Below are 16,767 nucleotides of genomic sequence, written 5' to 3'. Positions count from 1 at the left end.
TCAAGGGTACCCTACAAATTGAGAACACCTTACCCTATGAGTTAAGGGTACCTTAGTAGTATAGGATTTTAGCCTTGTATTTTAGGGCATTATGAGTAGTCTTTGTAGTAGGGACTTTTTTGTATTTTTATGTATTTTGGTATGGGCGTGAGCTTAGCTTTTAGAGGGGTGTGTGTAGCTAAGCATTTTTATGTATTTTGGCATCGGAGTGAGCTTAGCAATTAGAAGGGTGTGTAGCTATGCTCTAGCTTCTCAAGGAAGCTTCTCATGGAGGTGAACTTAGCTATTAGAGGGGGTGTGTGGCTAAACTCTAGCTTCACAAGGAAGCTTCTCAAAGAAGCTTTCATTTAGTTAGTGACCTAGGCTATAAATAGGAGCATGTGTAACACTTGTGATGTGCCATCATTTTCTTCTATTTTCTAAACCCTTTTTGCACCATTTTAATTATTGATTGGTCTTAATTGTCAATTAATTAGGCAGTTTTATTATTTGGGCTCATTTAGCTAATTTGATGTTTTTAAATCTAATTTCAGGAATTAATGAAACATTGGGCTTAATCCGGATTTTGGTTGTGGACTTGAAGAGGGCAAATAAAGCAGCGCTTACCTTAGTTAATTTTTAATTAGGAAATTTCGCAATTTTATGTTGTTCAGTGTTTATTTCGTTTTGGGCCAGAGTATTGTAATAGGGCCCAGTGACATTGAGTGACTCTTTTTAAATAGCTGCCTTGGGATTCGTGCAGGGCATTCTATTCTACTAGGCTATTTTCATTATTCAGAGCTTTGGTTTTAGGTTTTCACGTTTTTCTGTTCCCTTGTTACAGTTTTCGTTCTTAATGCAAATTTCCGTTTTCTGCATCTAATTACGAGTTCATTCTTGCTTCTTCTTCTACTTTCATTTACGTTTCTGTTCATTTACGTTTCTGTTCATTTACGTTCTTGTTCATTTACGTTTCTGCTTCATGTTTCATTTGCGTTTTCTGTTTGAATCCATGGAAGGCTAGATTTTCTGGTGTTGTTTCCTTTTGAGGACGAAGCCCAACTCTCTTTGAGGTTTCGTTTGTAATGTGGTTTCCTGGCAGTTTTCCCTTCACCAGTTATCCCAATTTCGTGAGTATTAATCAGTGCACGCTTCGTGTTCGATTAATTGCCTCTGAGCCTAACTTGCGTTCATGCTTAGTGGACGAAGGGCTAACTGGTGTATGTGGTGCCTAATCACGTATTGAAAATCCTAAGTTGATTTTCGCTTAGTAAATTGAAATAGGGTTGGATTAAGTGGTTGACTGTTAGGGACGAATTCTCCATAACCCAGGATAAGAGAGTGGCTTCTGAATCAGAGGAAACAACCCGTTTTTAATATTAGTAGTTTCGTATTCCATTTTATTTGTTCTGCTCTTTAATTACCAAACAACCAACCCCCCCCCCCCCCCCCATCGTTACTGTTACTGCAAGTATATTATGAACATTTGGCTTGTCACTGCTCGTTGGGAAACGACCTAGGATCACTTCCTAGTTACTGCATTTTCATGTTTATTTGATTCGGGTATGGCCTCGATCAAATTTGGCGCCATTGTCGGGGAGCAGTGTCCAAAGGTTCATAATAGCTAGCTAGTGTTGTGTGTTTAATCCTTTTGTGTTTTATGTTTAATTGTTAGTATTGTGTTAGTATTGTGTTAGTGTTGATTAGTGTCCTGGTATTTTGTTTAATGTGTGTTCTGTTTCAGTTTTACCATTAAGCGTTTCCCCTGTTTTAGTCTTGGGTGTTTTGCTGTGAAGATTGTGCTTGAAAACAGAGTAGTAGTAGAAATCAGCTTGCGGAAAAATAGAGTAGTAGTAGAAATCAATTAGAGACGGATTTTAGCGACCACCCATGCTGAATTAATTGGGATTTTTTGTTTTAGTAGCTAGGGTTGTTATTTTTGGCTGAATTTTTTTTGTGGTAACTTCTTTTAATCCATATTTTGTGGGAAAAATAGCTAGAGCCTTTAGTTTGGTCAGATTTGAAAGTTCCAAAAAACTAGCAAATTTTGTGTTTGTCAAAACTTCAAACGGCCATAACTTTTGCTCCGGTTATCAGAATCGCAATCATTATATATGCATTTGGGGTAGAAAAACATTTCCTACGCCTTGGTGGCCGGCCATAGGCCGGCTGAGGTCTCCATCGTCCAAAAAAAGCGATTCTGTCAAAAGTTTTTTATTTTTCAAGTTTTATTCACTTATTTTTCTTAACCTACCAATTTTAGCTTTCATAGTTAGACTTTGAATTTTTGTCTGAAATTTTTTGTGCTATCTTCTCATCATTTTATAAGGTTGCTCACAAAATTTCAAGTCATTTGGATATCATTTGAGGGTAGCTGTAGTTCAAACCTACACCTTTATTTACATGACAAGGCAACTAGTTGTGTGCATGCTGAATGTAGTGTATGACTAGAGGCAATCCATCTGACTTACAACCCTTTGATCCTAAGATAGATAGGACATTTCATAGATTAGTTAGGCATCATTTTATACCTTTTGATCATTCTGAGCATTCCATAACTGGTGAATCTGTGCATTCTGTTATTGGTGATTTTGAACATCCTAATCTTGAGCATTATAATTTTGAGCATTCTGATTTTGCACATTCTGAGAACATGGCACAACCTCCACCTCGTGAGAGGACTCTAAGGGAAATGGCTGCACCTGATTTCACCTATGAAAGCTTGTGCATCCAATACCCTGATGAGGATGTCCCATATGTTCTTAAAATTGGACTGATTCATTTGCTTCCAAAGTTTCATGGCCTTGCAGGTGAAGACCCGCACAAACATTTGAAAGAATTTCACATTGTCTGCTCCACCATGAAACCCCCAGATGTCCAAGAGGATCACATATTTCTGAAGGCTTTTCCTCATTCATTAGAGGGAGTGGCAAAGGACTGGCTGTATTACCTTGCTCCAAGGTCCATCACGAGCTGGGATGACCTTAAGAGAGTATTCTTAGAAAAAATTTTCCCTGCTTCCAGGACCACAGCCATCAGGAAGGATATCTCAGGTATTAGACAACTCAGTGGAGAGAGCCTGTATGAGTACTGGGAGAGATTTAAGAAACTATGTGCCAGTTGCCCCCACCATCAGATTTCAGAACAGCTTCTTCTCCAATACTTTTATGAAGGACTCAGTAATATGAAGAGAAGTATGATAGATGCTGCCAGTGGTGGAGCCCTTGGAGACATGACTCCTGCTGAAGCCAGAAATTTAATTAAGAAGATGGCCTCCAACTCCCAACAGTTTAGTGCCAGAAATGATGCCATAGTCATTAGAGGAGTGCATGAGGTAGCTACAAACCCATCTGCATCATCTGAAACTAAGAAGCTTGAAGGCAAACTGGATGCGTTGGTCAACTTGGTAACCCAGCTAGCCTTGAATCAGAAATTTGTACCAGTCGCAAGGGTTTGTGGTTTATGCTCCTCTGCTGACCACCATACAGACCTTTGCCCTTCCATGCAGCAACCTGGAGCAATTGAGCAGCCTGAAGCTTATGCTGCAAATATTTACAATAGACCTCCTCAACCTCAGCAGCAAAATCAACCACAGCAGAGCAATTATGACCTTTCCAGCAACAGATACAACCCTGGATGGAGGAATCACCCTAACCTCAGATGGTCCAGCCCTCAACAACAACAATAGCAGCCTGCTCCTTCCTTCCAAAATGCTGCTGGCCCAAGCAGACCATACATTCCTCCACCAATCCAACAACAGCAACAACCCCAGAAACAACCAACAGTTGAGGCCCCTCCACAACCTTCCCTCGAAGAACTTGTGAGGCAAATGACTATGCAGAACATGCAGTTTCAGCAAGAGACCAAAGCCTCCATTCAGAGCTTAACCAATCAGATGGGACAATTGGCTACTCAATTGAATCAACAACAGTCCCAAAATTCTGACAAGCTGCCTTCTCAAGCTGTCCAAAATCCCAAAAATGTCAGTGCCATTTCATTGAGGTCAGGAAAGCAGTGTCAAGGACCTCAACCCATAGCACCTTCCTCATCTGCAAATGAACCTGCCAAACTTCACTCTATTCCAGAAAAAGGTGATGACAAAAATCTACCTAACAATTTCTGTGCAGGTGAATCTTCTTCCACAGGTAATTCTGATTTGCAGAAGCAGCACATTCCCCCTCTTCCATTCCCTCCAAGAGCAGTTTCCAACAAAAAAATGGAAGAGGCAGAGAAAAAGATCTTGGAAACATTTAGAAAAGTAGAGGTAAACATACCTCTGTTGGATGCAATAAAGAAAATTCCAAGATATGCCAAATTCTTGAAGGAGCTGTGCACTAATAAGCGGAAGCTTAAAGGAAGTGAACGAATTAGCATGGGCAGAAATGTCTCCGCATTGATTGGTAAATCTGTTCCTCAAATTCCTGAAAAATGCAAAGATCCAGGTACATTCAGCATACCTTGTATTATAGGGAATAGTAAGTTTGACAATGCCATGCTAGATTTAGGAGCCTCTGTTAGTGTTATGCCTCTGTCGATTTTTAATTCTCTATCTCTAGGTCCCTTGCAGTCAACTGATGTGGTAATTCATTTAACTAATAGAAGTGTTGCCTATCCTGTTGGTTTCATAGAAGATGTCTTAGTTAGAGTTGGTGAACTGATTTTCCCTGTTGATTTTTATATCTTGAATATGGAAGATGGATTTTCTCAAGGATCAGTTCCCATCATTCTAGGCAGACCCTTTATGAAAACTGCTAGAACTAAGATAGATGTTTATGCAGGCACACTGTCCATGGAGTTTGGTGATATAACTGTTCATTTTAATATTCTGGATGCTATGAAATACCCATCTGAAGATCTTTCTGTATTTCGTGCTGAAATGATTGACCATGTTGTTGATGAATACATCACTGATCTTTATTCTAATCTGCATGCCTCTCACTCTTCATGCATTGAGTCTGAAATTGTACTTGATCATATGTCTGAATTTGATGCTGAGAGTGAATCTGAGAGTGATATTGATTGCATGCCTGGTGGTGGTGTTTTACCTCTTGAGATTGATTTTATAGAGTCAGATAGGACTAACCATGTTTTAGGAAGTACACATACCTCTGACTTTCTTTATGAGGTAAAGGCTGAGAAACCATCTCCTTCTACCACTGTCCAGCCGACCACACCAGAATTGAAGCCTCTGCCATCAAATTTAAAATATGCTTACTTGGATGATAGCAAGAGTTTTCCAGTGATTATATCTGCCTCCCTTGCTGATGAGCAAGAGGAGAAGTTGTTGTCAGTTCTCAAGAAGCATAAGAAGGCTATAGGCTGGACCCTGGCGGACATTCCTGGTATTAGCCCATCCACATGTATGCATCGAATAAATTTAGAGGATGGAGCTAAACCAGTAAGACAGCCACAGAGAAGACTCAACCCGGTGATTCTTGATGTAGTGAAGAAGGAGATAACCAAGCTTTTGCAAGCTGGAATCATTTATCCTATCTCCGACAGCCAATGGGTGAGTCCCGTCCAGGTAGTCCCGAAAAAGACTAGCCTCATAGTGATCAGAAATGAGAAGGAGGAGCTGATTCCTACTCGGGTGCAGAACAGTTGGAGAGTCTGCATTGACTATAGGAGGCTGAACCAGGTTACCAAAAAGGACCATTTTCCCCTGCCATTCATTGACCAGATGCTTGAACGCCTGGCAGGTAAATCCCACTACTGTTTCCTTGATGGTTTTTCTGGTTATATGCAAATTACTATTGCTCTTGAGGATCAGGAAAAGACCACATTCACCTGCCCCTTCGGCACTTTTGCATATAGGAGGATGCCTTTCGGCCTGTGCAATGCCCCTGGTACCTTCCAGCGGTGCATGATTAGTATTTTCAATGATTTTTTAGAAAATTGCATAGAGGTGTTTATGGATGATTTCACTATATATGGATCCTCTTTTGATGGTTGTTTGAATAGTTTGGAAAAAGTTTTGAACAGATGCATTGAAACTAACCTTGTTCTAAATTTTGAAAAATGTCATTTTATGGTTGAGCAAGGTATAGTTTTAGGCCACATTATTTCCAATAAGGGTATTGAAGTAGATCCTGCAAAAATTTCTGTTATTTCACAATTGCCTTACCCCTCTTGTGTGCGAGAGGTGCGATCTTTTCTTGGTCATGCAGGATTCTACAGGCGCTTTATAAGGGATTTTAGCAAAGTAGCCCTTCCACTGTCCAACTTGTTGCAAAAGGAGGTGGAGTTTGACTTTAATGACAGATGCAAAGAGGCTTTTGATTGCCTCAAAAGAATGTTGACTACCACCCCCATCATCCAGGCACCCGATTGGACAGCCCCTTTTGAGCTTATGTGTGATGCATCAAATTATGCATTGGGGGCTGTCCTTGCTCAGAAAATTGATAAATTTCCCAGGGTGATATATTATGCTTCTAGGACTTTAGATGCTGCCCAAGCAAATTATACTACTACTGAGAAAGAGCTTCTAGCCATAGTTTTTGCTCTTGAAAAATTTCGATCTTATTTGCTTGGTACTCGCATTATTGTTTATACTGACCATGCAGCTCTAAAGTACTTGTTGAAGAAGGCTGATTCTAAGCCTAGGTTGATCCGATGGATGCTCTGGCTCCAAGAGTTTGACTTGGAGATCCGTGATAGGAGCGGAGCACAAAATCTAGTTGCTGATCATTTGAGTCGGATCGAACGTGTCTCTGATGCAGATTCACCTATTCGGGATGATTTCCCGGATGATTATTTGTATATATTGTATAGTATTTCTGACTCTCTTTCTACTCCCTGGTTTGCTAACATTGTCAATTATTTAGTTGCCTCTGTTTTTCCTCCCTTAGCATCTAAGGCCCAAAAAGATAAGATTAAAAGTGATGCTAAGCATTTTATTTGGGATGACCCCTACTTGTGGAAATTGTGCAGTGATCAGGTCATTAGACGGTGCATTCCAGATCATGAGACAGACTCAGTCCTGCAGTTCTATCATTCTTCCGCACCGGGAGGTCATCTGGGTGTTCAAAGGACAGCCCGCAAAGTGCTTGATTGTGGTTTTTATTGGCCCACCATCTTTAAAGATGCATGGAAGATCTGCAGCACTTGTGAACAGTGTCAGAGAGCAGGAAATACACTTACATGGCGACAACAAATGCCTCAGCAACCTATGCTATTCTGTGAGGTGTTTGATGTCTGGGGTATAGATTTCATGGGTCCTTTTCTTGTCTCTTTTGGTTATGTTTATATTCTCCTTGCAGTTGATTATGTTTCAAAATGGGTGGAAGCCAAGCCCACTAGAACTAATGATGCTAAAGTTGTCGCAGACTTTGTCAGGTCTAATCTGTTTTGCAGGTTTAGAGTACCTAAAGCAATTGTTAGTGATCAAGGAACCCATTTTTGCAACAGGACAATGCATGCCCTGCTTAAAAAGTATGGGGTGGTACACAGGGTATCCACACCATACCACCCCCAGACTAATGGACAGGCAGAAATTTCTAACAGGGAAATCAAGAGAATTCTAGAGAAGATTGTGTTGCCAAGCAGGAAAGATTGGAGTACCAGGCTTGATGATGCTCTCTGGGCACATCGGACTGCCTACAAAGCACCCATAGGAATGTCTCCTTATCGGGTTGTCTTTGGAAAGGCATGTCATCTTCCAGTGGAAATTGAGCACAAAGCATACTGGGCAGTGAAGACTTGCAACTTCTCTATGGATCAAGCTGGCGAGGAAAGGAAGTTGCAACTGAGTGAGTTAGATGAAATCCGCCTAGAAGCCTACGAGAATGCCAAGTTCTACAAAGAAAAGACCAAGAAGTTCCATGATAACATGATAGTTAAAAAAGACTTCGTGGTTGGGCAAAAAGTGTTATTGTATAATTCTAGGCTTGGACTCATGAGTGGTAAGTTGAGGTCTAAGTGGATTGGTCCTTTTGTTGCTACTAATGTTTTTCCTTATGGTACAGTTGAGATCAAAAGCGACTCCACAAACAAGAGCTTCAAGGTCAACGGACATCGACTTAAGCCATTCCTCACGAACCCTTCTTTAGTGGACGTACTGGTGGAAGAGACTTCCTTACTCCACCCTACTCTTCCTCCACCATGACTTAGGGAGTTTTTCTTTTCCTATCTCCTTCTTTGCTTTTATTACACTTGTCCGATTCTCTTTGATGATTTAATTGTTTTTAATCTTTTAATTGTGCTACATTGAGGACAATGTGTTGTTTAAGTATGGGGGGGGAGTGTTCTTTGGTTTTGCTAGTTTTGTTGGTTTTGTTAATTTGTTAGTTTTGTTAATTTGTTAGTTGTGTTAATTTGTTAATGTTGTTAGTTTCGTTGGATTTTCAGTTTAATATTTTGGGTCAATTTCATGTGCACGTACGACTTTGCATGTTTTTCTTTGAATTATAGGATATGTTCAAGAAATGGGTAATTGTGTTTTGAAAATAAAAGTTCTTGACATTTTGTGGCTTGAAATCCTTGATTCTTCTCTACATGTCATGATAGTTTTGAAAGCTCAATTTGAAAGTGATGATTTTACCTTTGTGAGAATTTGAGCCATCCATCATTATAATCATTTGGTGTGTTTTGCCCCATTGATTGCTTGCACAATAGCCTTGGCTTGATTCTTGTTGATGTGTCCTAATTCACATGCATATTTGGAAATGATTAAGGCAATTTTGTTCTTATAAGCTTCTAGCCAAATGGACTTACCTTGAATTAATTCCTTTGATAGCCCTTTTGAGCCTTGTTTCCCTTTCCTTGTTTTGAAGCTCACTACAAGCCTTAAGTGAAAAACCATGATATTACCATATCCTTAAGGAATTTTGGAGCTTTGGAATTGTTTTGGGAATAAGTGTGGGGGTTTTTTGTTTCATTGGACAACTTGTTTTGTTGGCTATGCTTCATGATGTATTTTGGGCCATACTTGATGTACATTGTATATTGGTTAAATGTTGGACATGCTGAATGAAATGTTGTTTCTCAAAGGCTAAAGAGTAAAAAAAAAAATCGAAAAAAGAAAAAGAAAAGCAATAAAGTTGAGTGAATAAGATCTTAAATGGCACAAGAATGATGAAACTCTTGGTTCTACTCTTCATGTTTAATTTTTATCTTCACTTCTTTTTATTTTCTTATTTTTTTCTTAATATGCACTTATTCCCCTTTGCTCCTCTATTCCTTTGGGATTTAGCCACTTATTCCATATTTCTCCATACCTTGTCCTTGGCCCCATTACAACCTTAAAAGACCTTTTGATCCTCATGTGCTTGTGTTTATGGGTTGATTGTCAATTTTAGAATCTTGCCAAGTTTATGTGGTGTTTGCTTTCATGGGTGCTTTGAGGGTAAATAGTAGCCTAGACACTTGAGAGATAGAGTGTATATCTTGTGAGGCTTTATCACTTCTCATACTAATCAGTAATTAAAATGGTGCAAAAAGGGTTAAGAAATAGGAGAAAATAATGGCACATCAAGGGTACCCTACAAATTGAGAACACCTTACCCTATGAGTTAAGGGTACCTTAGTAGTATAGGATTTTAGCCTTGTATTTTAGGGCATTATGAGTAGTCTTTGTAGTAGGGACTTTTTTGTATTTTTATGTATTTTGGTATGGGCATGAGCTTAGCTTTTAGAGGGGTGTGTGTAGCTAAGCATTTTTATGTATTTTGGCATCGGAGTGAGCTTAGCAATTAGAAGGGTGTGTAGCTATGCTCTAGCTTCTCAAGGAAGCTTCTCATGGAGGTGAACTTAGCTATTAGAGGGGGTGTGTGGCTAAACTCTAGCTTCACAAGGAAGCTTCTCAAAGAAGCTTTCATTTAGTTAGTGACCTAGGCTATAAATAGGAGCATGTGTAACACTTGTGATGTGCCATCATTTTCTTCTATTTTCTAAACCCTTTTTGCACCATTTTAATTATTGATTGGTCTTAATTGTCAATTAATTAGGCAGTTTTATTATTTGGGCTCATTTAGCTAATTTGATGTTTTTAAATCTAATTTCAGGAATTAATGAAACATTGGGCTTAATCCGGATTTTGGTTGTGGACTTGAAGAGGGCAAATAAAGCAGCGCTTACCTTAGTTAATTTTTAATTAGGAAATTTCGCAATTTTATGTTGTTCAGTGTTTATTTCGTTTTGGGCCAGAGTATTATAATAGGGCCCAGTGACTTTGAGTGACTCTTTTTAAATAGATGCCTTGGGATTCGTGCAGGGCATTCTATTCTGCTAGGCTATTTTCATTATTCAGAGCTTTGGTTTTAGGTTTTCACGTTTTTCTGTTCCCTTGTTACAGTTTTCATTCTTAATGCAAATTTCCGTTTTCTGCTTCTAATTACGAGTTCATTCTTGCTTCTTCTTCTACTTTCATTTACGTTTCTGTTCATTTACGTTTCTGTTCATTTACGTTCTTGTTCATTTACGTTTCTGCTTCATGTTTCATTTGCGTTTTCTGTTTGAATCCATGGAAGGCTAGATTTTCTGGTGTTGTTTCCTTTTGAGGACGAAGCTCAACTCTCTTTGAGGTTTCGTTTGTAATGTGGTTTCCTGGCAGTTTTCCCTTCACCAGTTATCCCAATTTCGTGAGTATTAATCAGTGCACGCTTCGTGTTCGATTAATTGCCTCTGAGCCTAACTTGCGTTCATGCTTAGTGGACGAAGGGCTAACTGGTGTATGTGGTGCCTAATCACGTATTGAAAACCCTAAGTTGATTTTCGCTTAGTAAATTGAAATAGGGTTGGATTAAGTGGTTGACTGTTAGGGACGAATTCTCCATAACCCAGGATAAGAGAGTGGCTTCTGAATTAGAGGAAACAACCTGTTTTTAATATTAGTAGTTTCGTATTCCATTTTATTTGTTCTGCTCTTTAATTACCAAACAACCAACCCCCCCCCCCCCCATCGTTACTGTTACTGCAAGTATATTATGAACATTTGGCTTGTCACTGCTCGTTGGGAAACGACCTAGGATCACTTCCTAGTTACTGCATTTTCATGTTTATTTGATTCGGGTACGGCCTCGATCAACTTGTCATAACTTTGATGAACGAGAGTCTTATGAGACACACTTCAAAGTTCAACTTCTCTCCCGTTTTTCTCCTTCAATTTTGTGCCCCCCTTTCTCTCTCATTCTTTTCCTCCATTGAAGCTTCCTCTCTAAGTTTCTTATCTAAGGCACTCTCTTGGTGGTGAAGCTCCTCCTTCCATGGCTTATTCCCTAGTGGATGACGCCTCCTCTCATCTTTTCTCCCTTATCTTTCGCTGCGTATCCATGATTGAAAATCACCATTGAAGGACCTCATTGAAGGTCAAAGATCCAGCCTCCATAAAAGCTTCTCAAGCAAGCTTCCATCAATTATGAAACACATACGACGTCGGTTATTAACCATCATCTAGCGAACATCGTAGAATGTCGAAGCATCTACGACGATGGTTCCCTACCTGTCTAAGAATGTATCACATTCTAAGATGGTTTTGTCAAAAAGCCGTCTTAGAATGTGCAATATTCTAAGATGGTTTTCGAAACTCGACCATCTTGGAATGTGACACATTATAAGATGGTTTTGGCACGAAACCGTCTTAGAATGTGTCACATTTCAAGATAGTCGTGTTTCAAAAACCGTCATAGAATGTGGCATATTCTAAGACAGTTTTTCAACAGAATTGTCTTACATTCTAAGACAATATCTGAAACACGACCATCTTGGAATGTTGCACATTTGAAGACGGTTCTGTCAAAAAACTGTCTTAGAATGAGCCACATTCTAAGATGGTTTTTCACAGAATTGTCTTAGAAATTGTTTTTTTTTATAAAAAAAATCATTTGTTTTAATTGCCACCTATATTACAAATTTAGACCAATATATTTACATTAGTTTCCTTGTAATAATTTCTAAACTGTTCAGACTTTTTTGTCATGTGTAACAAAAGAAAGCCCTATAAATACAAGCTAGAGCTAAAAGTGACATCAACATGACATTTGAACACAACATAATACCATTTTCCTTATTTGGTCCTCCAAGGAAGGCAAAAATAAAAATAAATAGAGTACATACACCACAACCTGGCAAGAGTGAATTTATCAATACAACTAATGAAGAAGTAACATGCTTCACCCCTTGGGTATCCATAGACTTGTAAGCTTTTAAAATAGTCACAATACCCTCAAATACTGAGTCTTGTACATCCCAAAACACTCAACTGCATAATTTTGTCATAAAAATTACTTAGTAGTAAAATATGGACACAAAATAAAATATGAATCTATGTTGAGCACTAAAGTATTCAATGCTCAGAGAAGTTAATGCAATAAAAGTAGACACAAGCCAGGAATTATGAATTAGACTAACAATAAATCAAATGATACATGAAATAATAATAACAAACATTGTCAAAATTACTTTAACGATGAAAGATCTGTAAAATTCATAAGAATTATTTAACCTGAATGGCATCAACGCAGTAAAAGAAGCTTGCATGAAGAATTCTAGTTAATAGTTGAAGAGTTAATTATATTTTTAATACAAGTTGAAGAATTAATTTGCCCCAACTAGATGAGTGATTAATTTTTATTTCATGAATACCCTTCAAATAGATTGCAAAAAACAAAAGAAGAAAAAGATCTTTATCAAAATCATGATAGAGACAGGTTGCTAACGACAAGTAATAATACTATACCCCTCTTCGCCTTATGTGTTCATGTATCCCTTGTTCTCAACACCAAAGATATTCATTCTTTGAAGAGACCCAATAATTAAATCTATTGCGGTTACCTGGGCTTCGGAGTCCTAAAACCATTATAAATAGAGACAGATTAGTAAAGGCCATTTCTTAGTCATGTTAAGAAAATGTTAAAGTGAACCATTTTTATTAATAATTACCACAATTTCTTCTTCACATAATACAAATGGCTGAGTGAAAAATTCATAAGCAACAAGCTCAAGGTCACAATCATTAGCAACCTGATATTAATAATAAAAGTGAGACCAAAAAATCACTTAAACAGTTGTGAGAAATGAGAGATTTGTCATAACGAAGATAAAAGGTCTCAACAATGTCAGGAAAATGTTAAAATTCATGGTTGTATGACTATAGCCAAGTCCAATGTGAGCACAGCCCTTAAAAACCATTCCTAATTCAGAATAAACCTTCATTTTAATGGGGGGATGGGGAGGGGGGGAATGCCCTTTAAATATGTTTGGGTGAGAGAGTAAATTTGTAGGCTACAACTTCATTTGAAAATCTCCCGTTATGGGTCTTCTCAGAGTTGTTTGGAAGTATAGGGAGAAAGAAAGGAAAAACCAATTAGATCATTTAAGTTTATAGAGTGAAGCATACCTCAGCACATTGCAAATATAGTCTCAAGGCCAATTTAGGAGATGATACAGAAGAAAGAGCTTCAATTATCTGTAACAAAATAACTATGGTTTGTCCATCACAAGATAGTAACAATATGGTGCATAGAGCATTGTATAAATATCATAAATGACTTGATAATTTATATATGCTACATAGTAATCAGACAAAACTATTTCTTGATAGTTTAATAAAAAATATTTTAGAGTTGTACAATTGTCCTAATGAAGAGAGACAATTATTCTCCTCGAGACCTCCACTCCACTAAGATTATAAATTTTTAAATCACCTCATTTAAAAGCTAAAATATTGTTTTTGGTGTTGTAGGAGCTTCTTCTCCCACTATATTTCCATCCTGCCCTTGCAATTGTCTGATCAACTGCAGCAAAATATGATTCAAGAAGGCTAAAAAGAAAGAGTTGTTCATTCCAACATATCATTCTCAAGTCTCAATAAGTAAACCCCTAATTACAGTTTCGTACAATTTAAGTAAATATTTTCAGACCTTGTTGCCCCAGCTATCAAGTATTCAATTGGAAGTAGGAAACTCTTTGGATTTTTATAAATTTAATGGGTAATAATATGCATCACCATTAAAGCCACCACAAGGTTGAAAAGTAATATGAGGCTTAACCATTAAATCATAAATATAAGACCTCAAGATCTAAAGTTTAAGTTACTGCCATTGTACAATTATTGTAAGCATTTGTTGTTTCTTATATATACTTAGTCTCAAATCTTTGGTGTACATGGTTCATAGGATCCTAGTATAACCATGAGTGGCTTTTTATTATGGAATATAGACCTGACAAGACCAGGCAAGTCCATTCATATAATTTTCAGACAACCATCATATAGAATTCAACTCAAGAAACATGTTAATGATAGTGGAGATAAAGCATTGAAAGAATATCATCGTCAAGGAAGAAAGATACCCTTAGTGCAGAAAATATCAGGGAAGGAACTGTAAAAGGTAAGCTCCTTGGTCCTCCACTCATAATATGCTTCTTTACGGTACATATTATCTGAAGGTGAATGAGTCGTGTTATATGAATCACTTAATAGAGAAACACCGATGCAATTCAATTTGACTATGAACATAATTATCGTTATCTTAAACATTTCCTCTGGTTCATCATTATGAAGCATGCGTATGAGGCGAGCGACACAATTTTGCTCCTCATTGAAATCTTCTTCATCAACCTGTGTACAAGATGGAAAAATATTTAAACTGGTATGATCTTGAGCAAATATTATATTTATGTAGGGAAAAATAATATATTATTTATTGCTTTGACATATAAAGAAATGTTGAATATATCAATTCAAAAATAATAGGCCACATAGAACAATTGTTTCCTTATAAACAAATTCCCAAGATAATAACAATACTCAGGCATACATCATCCAGAGTTGTTCCATCCAAGTCCATTATAAGCCCTTTGATTAGTTCAAATAAAACTGCAACCTACAAAGGCATATTGAACACTATTACATAGAGATAAAGTTCTGTTAAACCATAAGCAAAGTAACATACCTTATCGAAAGTAGAGATGCAAGTGTTATTCTTCGTAATGCTTTGGATAATAACCATGGCCATAACTTTATTTGCTTCATGATCAAGATGATACATTACACGAGGCTAATTGGTAAGTGTCAAGGTAGTCACAATATCATTGCATTTATCAAGTGGAGCACTTAAAAGTGAAACAACTTACTTTGTTGCTCTATTGTCATCAAGCTTTGGTTTTCCAGAAAGCTTCTTGACACATGATCCCTGCACAAATTCTAGAAATCATGCAACTTAGCTAAAATGCAATTCCCGTCCATAACACATCTCATAAAAACATTGTGATGTTTGAAATTAACATACCAGTACTTGGTCCACATAATCAAGTCAATCCGGATGAACACAAAGAGTAAATGTAAGAAGAGAAACATGCAAAGCTATTGCTCCCATGATACGCATGTTGTCAACTTGTGCTTCTATCACTTGCAACCAAAGGCAGGTTATATGGTCTTGAATTACAACTCCATAATCCATACAATAAGGTATAACTAGTATTTAGTAGGCACAAAGAAGGGATAATGGGATATCACTCCTTTCTTTCTCTGTACTTTTCTTCCCATCAAATCAAATGACTATAATCAATATTTGATTTTTCTCATAAAAAGTTGAAAAGGACTTTTCCTTTTACATAGAAGATCAACTACCAAGTAAAGGTCGTCGGATCCACAAAGAAATTTTTAAAATATGCACACAAAAAAATCAATATGACCTTGTTATATAGCCTCAAATTTATAAGTTACACCTAGCAGCTCAACACAAGCATGAAGATCAACCTTTAATTCAAAATACTTTTAGCACTGAACTTCCAACTTGTACAACTTTTGACATATGAATTCATAAAAATAAAATTTAAACAAGGAAAAGAAAGGCTAGTACAGAAATCCATACTAAAAGAATGGATAGAGGTATCACTAAATGTACTAAATTATCAAAGGGAAAATATTTATCATGAAAGGGTAATAACCTTTTGACAACATCATCACATTTAGTTTGTTCATTCTTCATAACTTTATCAAGACATCCTTTTCTGTAGTTCTCCCAAAATAAGTATGAGTAAAAGTTGTAAAATGAAGGAAATATGGCTTACCTTGCCAATTGTTGTGACTAATTTGGTAATTGCTTCCACTTGCAGAAATTCAGGAAATACCCGAGGCAAAATGATATCAACAACACATGGAAGCTTAATTTTTTACAAAAGGTGCATAAGACTTCCTTCAGTACTAGAAGTAGCATAATTTGACAACCTGTCCATTAACTGTGATAACACTAGTCATTCATAGAGGATAAAACAATATCATGAAACAAAAAATAGTATTAAATTGACAGCAAAAAACAAAAGGAGGAGAAAGTGTCATACGATGCTTTGTTCTTTGACAAGGGATATAAAGTTTTGGTCCTTGGACTTCAAAATGATAATATCCCTTAGAAGATTATGGATTCTCAAAGTTTTCACCCTTCCATCAGATGTTATATCTGTTACCTGTATCAAGTTTTTGTTCAGGAGCTCCTTGAGGTAATCATCTGCAACATCTTTCTTTGTTTTCCATTCTTTGGCTTTAATGAATCCTTCTGCTATCCACAAGTGAATCAATCTCATGCGCTGAATCAGATAGTCCTTAGGAAAGATGCTCAAGTACAAGAAACAATATTTCAAATGTTAAGGTAAACCATTGAAATTGAGGTTGAGTATTGTTTTGAAATTATCAAGTTTTCCATTTCCATGAATTTTAGCTCCAAGAATACAGAAAATCATGTCCCATTCATCGATCCTGTGCTTGTCTTTTGTAGCTAGGACATCACTGATTGCAACAAATTCAAGGGGAAGAGCCCCACATTTTCTTAAGATGCATTTACATATGTCAATCAA

At 37.3% G+C, this 16,767-nt stretch overlaps 1 non-coding gene and 1 pseudogene across 1 annotated transcript; both read right to left on the bottom strand.

Moving 5' to 3' along the window:
- Positions 1–3,010: 3,010 nt before the first annotated feature.
- On the bottom strand, positions 3,011–3,117 carry LOC112997992 (small nucleolar RNA R71). Its single transcript, XR_003263038.1, has one exon. It is a non-coding gene; the product is annotated as a small nucleolar RNA R71 (small nucleolar RNA).
- Positions 3,118–12,663: 9,546 nt separating this feature from the next.
- LOC112997811 (vacuolar protein sorting-associated protein 35B-like) lies at positions 12,664–15,299 on the bottom strand (annotated as a pseudogene).
- Between the last annotated feature and the right edge of the window lie 1,468 nt (positions 15,300–16,767).

Source organism: Glycine max, chromosome 9 (assembly GCF_000004515.6).
Source record: "Glycine max cultivar Williams 82 chromosome 9, Glycine_max_v4.0, whole genome shotgun sequence".
NCBI classification, from domain to species: Eukaryota; Viridiplantae; Streptophyta; class Magnoliopsida; order Fabales; family Fabaceae; genus Glycine; species Glycine max.
This window is presented reverse-complemented; position numbering and strand designations above follow the sequence as displayed.